The sequence below is a fragment of the Lycorma delicatula genome, chromosome 11 (genome assembly GCF_047948215.1).
Source record: "Lycorma delicatula isolate Av1 chromosome 11, ASM4794821v1, whole genome shotgun sequence".
In the NCBI taxonomy this organism is placed as follows: Eukaryota; Metazoa; Arthropoda; class Insecta; order Hemiptera; family Fulgoridae; genus Lycorma; species Lycorma delicatula.
Window position 1 is genome coordinate 55918956 of NC_134465.1, and position 7431 is coordinate 55926386.

General features: G+C 28.7%; 1 non-coding gene across 1 annotated transcript; it reads left to right on the forward strand.

The window, feature by feature from the left end:
- Positions 1 to 1786: 1786 nt before the first annotated feature.
- Positions 1787 to 1905, forward strand: LOC142332664 (5S ribosomal RNA). The gene has a single exon (XR_012758377.1). It is a non-coding gene; the product is annotated as a 5S ribosomal RNA (ribosomal RNA).
- Positions 1906 to 7431: the final 5526 nt, after the last annotated feature.

Below are 7431 nucleotides of genomic sequence, written 5' to 3' on the forward strand. Positions count from 1 at the left end.
ATCATAATAATATTTTTTTATTTATTAAATAATTTTTATTTTGTCATTCTGTTCTGATGAAGGTTTTTTCACAGTTCTCCTTGGTCTTTCCAGTTGATTGAAAGAACATTTCTTTTATATTATTCGTTGAATAGCATCTTATTTTCATTCCTGGTTTGATCTAAATAATATATAATTATTTTCTAGCATAAATACGTAATAACGGTACAGGCGTTTAACATTATTGTGAGTACAAGATATCTTTTCTTCGCACAATAAAATAGTGTTCCCATGAATTATCTATCCAGCAAAAAAAAAAAATCTACTTGTAAATTAATCGTATTTAAATTTAGGTAAATTAAAATTTACGATTTGCTTATTTAATATTTTTGAGTGGCGGTAAAATTACATTTAAGAGAGTATTACTCTATTAAATGTAGTATATACTATTGTTTAAAAATATTCGTGTAAATCATAAAAAATGAAATCCTTAATACTGTAATTACGTAAGGCATGATACTGTTAAATCGTCTGAATATTCCAAAAAAATGTGCAACCATAAATTTAAATCGATTGTCTTTATTCAAATATCATTTATAAACGATTTATCCCCTTTTACGTTCAAGCTATTCATATACAGATTGTCCCACGAACAGGTATACGCTTTTTTAGTCGCCCATTCCCTGACCGAAATTTTACAGACCTTTTAACGAAAGTTCTAAAAATGTTCTATGAAAATTTCAACCTTCCAGGATTTTAGAAACAAAATGGCGGCTTTCAAATAAAAATATCAATTTAAAATAAACCAACTTTTTTATTCATTACAAAATAGCTGGTAAAAACATTAAAATCAGATATCCACTAAAACATCAACGGAAACCTTTAAATTATTGTAGGATTTTAACAATATTCTACTGAATTTTTTGAAAAAAATTTTTCAGTAAAATCCAAAATCCACGCGAGCGAAACTGCGGGCAACAGTTGGTGTATATATATATAGAACAAACAAAGTTGTAATTTTCTAAGAATAGGAAGAATACTTTGGCTGTTTCCTTTTTCCCAAAAAATACTAAAGACTGAGGGCTATAAACAAATTAAGATTTTTAGATTTTACAGGAAATGGTAAATTTCGAAATAAATTAAAAATTTAAAACAAATTGAAAATAAACGATTTTAATTAAAAAAATTTTATTATCGCAATTTTCTTTATTGCCGAGGGATGGGAAAAAATAATTTTTTTTTGGTTGTGGTGAATATTAAATAATTTTTTTTTAGTAATTTGGGCCCATTCTGATAATAATATACATCAATTATAGTAAGAAAAATAGTTTCCCAAATTGCCCGAGTAAAGTTTAGTAATTTTATATCGGCCATTGCACTCCGATCCTTTTTTCAGATTTTTCAAAAAATTAATATATTAGTCCCATCCCGACGGTGTTACCAGTCTAACAAGTTTGTAGAAAATATGTCTACGGACTACAGAATTATAAGACCAACATACGTATTTGCTACACACGTATATTATAAGAAAAATAGAAATTTTGGACTGGGGAACATTCTGTTTCGTAGATCTTTACAATCCATTTAATTCTACTTTTAGTGTTTTTTAAGTTTTCCTTTTACTGAAATCGTTAAAAATGACTTTTTTTCGCTGATCTATATACTTTACTATTGTTGTTGCTGCTGCTGCCGAAAAATTAAAATATGTAGTTTTTTGAAATTTTAAATGAAAATAGAGATCGAATGTTATATGAATTAATAGACAACCTAGAAAAAGTTAAGTTGTTGGCAAACAGATTATTTTCATGTCAACGGCCATACCACGTTGAACACACCGGTTCTCGTCTGATCACCGAAGTTAAGCAACGTCGGGCGCGGTTAGTACTTGGATGGGTGACCGCTTGGGAATACCGCGTGCTGTTGGCAGTTTTTTATTTTGGTTCAGTAAATTACATTGTTTGTCGAACAAGTTTAAAAAACTATTTCTGTAGAAACTTTAGAGACTTTACGTAAAGTCTATAAAAAAATCTTAATTTTTAATAAATTTAATTCGTAAAACGAAAAAAGAGAAGATCGTAATTTGATTTTATACGAAACATGTTGACAGATAACCTCTTGTCAACGGCCGTACACGTTTGTATACCTACCGATCATCGAATTTATGTTATTTTTATCACTAATAAAGAGAAATGATTTAGTTTAGTGGTCATAGTAGAATTAATTTTAGTAACAAATCCTAAGGAATACAGAAAAAAAGAACGAGTGAGTAGTCCAGCAACCTGAAACTACTATAATAAACAAAATCCATTTGCAGTCATGTAATCTCAAATTAAAAATTGACAAAAGAATAAATCCGTATATATGTATGTACCTATTGTGAATTGGATTATCCTGTAAAGTATAAATATTTTAAATAAGTACTGGTAAATTAGGTACTTACGTATTAACGCCACCGCAGCTGCAGCTTTATTTAAAAACATAGTCAATATAATTTAACCAAACTAACTTACGCTCCCTTCGCTCGCTAACCTTGACTAATTAACACCGTAATTTTGTGAGTATTTTAAATACTTAATAAATATTTATTAAAATTAATAAAGAGACTGTTTTGAATCTATGTTAAACTCTATATCTGTCCATTTTCCACCGAAATCCGATTTACTTTATTCGACTACTTTATTTTAAAATAAAGCTGTAGCTGCGGTGGCGTTAATACGTAAGTACCGTAAATTAATTTCGATTTAACGCAATACGTTACGAAATAATACATTTTTTGAGTTTAAAAGGATGTTGATAATTTAAAAGTGTAATAATTTAAACTAAGGTCCGTGATGGAAGTTTCTATTCAAGAAGAAATAATACTTTAAAAATCAGAATTACGAGTAATAGTAGTAGTACTTTGTATAACGGCTGTTCAAATTGTTCAGTTTCAAAGCTTTGTGATGGATCAGCGGGAAGTTTAATGATGGAAATATTCCCTAAATTTACTGATGTTAATATATTAAAATCAAAATAAAAAAATAAAAAAATGGAATTTTTTTTATATATCTTTACGTTCTCATTAGCGATGGGGTATTATTAAGTTATATATGTGACTTTATTGTTTTAACAAAATATTGTTAGAGCATTAAAAATATGAAATTTTCAAAAAAATAAAATTCATTTCGAGATTTCCGCACTGAGCACAAAGCATGCGGATAAAAGTAATGTTTAAGACAATAATTCCTAAGTCATGATAATAAATTTAAAAATTCCTTGACAGTTCTGGGCAAGAAGACTTTTTGTTCTTTTAATTTTTTTTTTTATTTTTATTTTTTAATAGGAGTAAATGTGGCTGATAGATACTTCACATAAAGAAACGTCAGCGTTCCACCTTACAGCATCATAACGACGTTGCTTCTATCTTGTCCCGGTCAAATTCTTTCGATTACAACTCGAATCGATTGGTCGATTGAATTCTTTCGATCTTCACCAATCTTCACCAAATTTCCAAGTGTATAACTGCAGATACTTTACTACAGCATATCTAAATTTCAATGAAATTTATCTAGTTTTGGAGATTTTCGATCTACAAAAGTTATACATATAAGATATATATATATATATATATATATACATACTCGTATGTTTTTAGTTTTTTTTTATTACCAGTTTATAGGGTAACACACCAAGTGATATGGTAACAACAGTACTCTGCAGAGATGCCAATGCACCTATACTCGTATCTGTATAAGAAACCACAATTTAATTGAATCATATTTTCGTACTTTTTTTGTACCGATGTGCCTTCCCCTTATAAGATCCAAATATTTCTGTAATTAAAATTTTATTTGGCTATAACGACCAGCATTAGATAGGGAATCTTGGAGAGCTGCATGAAACCAGTCAAATGACTGAGGACAAAAAAAAAATTTGGCTATAACTCTTGGACCTTTTTTCTTTTTCCTGTTTAGCCTCCGGTAATTACCTTTCAGATAATACTTCAGAGGATGATATGTATGAGTGTAAATGAAGTGTAGTCCTATACAGTCTCAGTTCGACCATTCCTGAGATGTGTGGTTAATTGAAACCCAACCACCAAAGAACACCGTATCCACGATCTAGTATTTAAATCCTTGTAAAAATAACTGACTTTACTAAGACTTGAATTCTGGAACTCTCGACTTCCAAATCAGGTGATTTGGGAAGACGCGTTCACCACTAGACCAACCCAGTAGGTGATAACTCTGGGACAAATGATAAGTACCACTTATGATATATCGTTGAAAGGCTTTCTATAAGGGCTTATTACTGCACTTAAGAATAAGTCAAAGATCCAAATGTTTTTTGATTCCAAAATTTTTTTCTATTTCTTGAGATCCAAATGTGATCGTATTAGGTTTTTTTTAATTCGTTCTGATGGGTGGGGAGATTTCCCGAAAAATCAAATTAAGATTTTCTTCAGAAGGATTTTATTAAAACTTTATTAAAAAAAATTGTCACCTACAATGCGTACAAAAATAATTTTAAAAATCTGATGTGTACACCACATGACTTCCTTGTACGCCTATTAAATTACATATACACATTTTTTTAAAATGAAAAGTATATAAAATTTTAATACGATTCTAAATTATAATTTTCAGTTAATATTAAATCTGATGTTTCACCAAATCTGATGTGGACATCATATCACTTCCTTGAACGCCTATTAAATTACATTACACATTCTTAAAAGTACACAACATTTTATTTCACTACTACCTCTGATTTTTTCATATTTTTTTTATTGTTATTATTGAATTATTATTTATTGTAAATTTTTTTTACAATCAGAGGTTAATAATTATTAATAAATCAATATATTTAAATTAAAAAAAGGAGGTGAAGTCGCATTCGAACCGATGTGCCTTCCCCTTGAAAGATCCAAATATTTCATAAATTAAAACTTTATTGGGCTATAATTCTGGAACCAATGTAAATAAGTACCGCTTATGATATATCGTTGAAAATATCTGAGGGAGAGCTTATTACTGCAGTTAAGAAAAAGTCCAAAATCCAGATTTTTTGGATTTTTGTTTTTTTTTGACATTTTTGGTAAAGTCGATTGCAATCAAAAGGGGAGGTGTACAACTAGATGTTACAACAGTCTTAAATCCAAAATATCAACATTCTACGCCTAATCGTTTTTGAGTTTGCGATATACGTACGTACGTACAAACGTCACGCCGAAACTAGTCGAAATGGATTCAGGGATGATCAAAATTGATATTTCCGTTGAAATTTGAAAACCGAAATTTTTCGCGATTACAATACTTCCTTGTACAAGGAAGTAATAATGAAATATAGTAAATGTCCTTATCTCGAAACGATACATATTTTAATATCAGACCATCATATCGCGGATGTCTTATGGGAGTAATTAAACAATTATAAATGGACAAAAATGTGGTTACGAGACATCATTTTTAAAGGGCATAGAAAAACCAAAAAATTTGACGTAAAAACAACGGGTTATGATAACCCTAACCAAAAATGGTGGTCATTTAATTATATTTTTCACATCTATTTTTAAATGTAGCCTATTGTACACACCAATTTGTGGTTGTTTCATACCGAAAAATAAATAATTTTAAGTTAGAAACGTTTGTTAATTTTTTTTTTGTGTTTTACTGGGAACATTTATTTAAGAGATGGTGTGGACCATTTCTGCAACCATCTGTGAAAAATGTTAAATGACCATTATTTCAGTAGGTTTGTCATACTCCGAAGTTTTTTACATCAATTATTTTTTTTTGACAATGCCTTATGTCACAACTCTACTTTTTTACTTCCTTGTACGAAGTAAAGGTTTTCAGATCTCAACGGAAATATCCACTTTGACCATCCATGAATCCATTTTGACTAGTTTCGGCGTGACGCCTGTACGTATATACGTATGTACGTATCTCGCATAGCTAAAAAAACGATTAGCCATACATAGGATGTTGAAATTTTGTATTTAGGACTGTTGTAACATCTAGTTGTGCACCTTTCCTTATGATTGCAATCGACTGTACCAAAAGTGTCCAAAAAAGCCCAAAATCAAAAAATTGGATTTTGGACTTTTTTTAACTGCAGTAATAATCTCTTATTGAGAGCTTTTCAACGATATATCATAAGTGGTACTTATTTTCATTGGTTCTAATTTATAGCGAAATAGAATTTTAATTAATGATATATTTGGTTCTTTCAAGGAGATGGAACATCGGTTCAAATCCGACTTCATCTATTTTTTTAAACATTTTTTTTAAATTTAATTGATTTAATATTGATTTATTAATAATTATTAACTTCTAATTGTAAAAAAAAATACAATAAATAATAATTCAAAAATAAAAAATGAAAAAATATATCAGAAGTTATTAATGAAATAAAATTTTATGTACTTTTCATTTAAACAAAACAACGTGTATACGTATATTAATCGGCGTACAAGGAAGTCATGCAGTGTCCACATCGGATTTTTTTTATATAAAAAAATAAGTTGATTTTTCCTCTCGCGGTTTACGGGTGTGATAGTTTTATATCGTTTCGAGGTAGGAGAATTTGGTAAATTAAATATTTTATACTTAAAAATGTAACTGCTGAAAAGTTATTTAAGGGTTGCAATACTTAATTAGAATTCTGAATCCAAAGAAAACATTGTAATCTTCGTACTTAAAAAAAAATAAAAAATTCAAGAAAAATAATCGGAAAACTTGAGATAAAAATATAATTTAATATATATTTCAAAATTTCTAACAAACTTAGCTCACATTGAGTAGTATTTTAGTTAATGTCATTTCTCTTTTTTCTTTCTGGTCTTGTTTTTAAACTCATTTTTACACGGGTAACGTTTATTTTCATAATTTTAATAATATTTTAAATAGAAGTAAAATTGAAATAAATATAATTTAAAATAAATAAATAATAAAAATCACGACAGAAATATTGTTTTAGAAATAAAATTTAAAAAAAAATTATTTATTCTTTAAATTACGACTTTTAGAAGCAAAAAAAAAAAAAATTATTAGCACTGATTTTAAAAATTCGAATCTAACGAGAATTAATATAATTTATTATTTTTACTTCCTTGTACGAAGTAAAGGATATTGTGATCGCGAAAAATTTCGGTTTTCAGATTTCAACGGAAATATCCATTTTGACTAGTTTCGGCGTGACGTTTGTACGTACATACGTATGTATCTGTCATAACTCAAAAACGATTACCGTAAGATGTTGAAATTTTTCATTTAGGACTGTTGTAACATCTAGTTGTGCACCTCCTCTTTTGATTCCAATCGACTGGATCAAAAGTGTCAAAAAAAGCCCGAAATCCAAAGAAATTGAATATTGAACTTTTTCTTAACTTCAGTAATAAGCCCTCATTGAGTGCCTTTCAACGATATATCATATGTGATACTTATCTTTATTGGTTCCAGAGTTATAGCC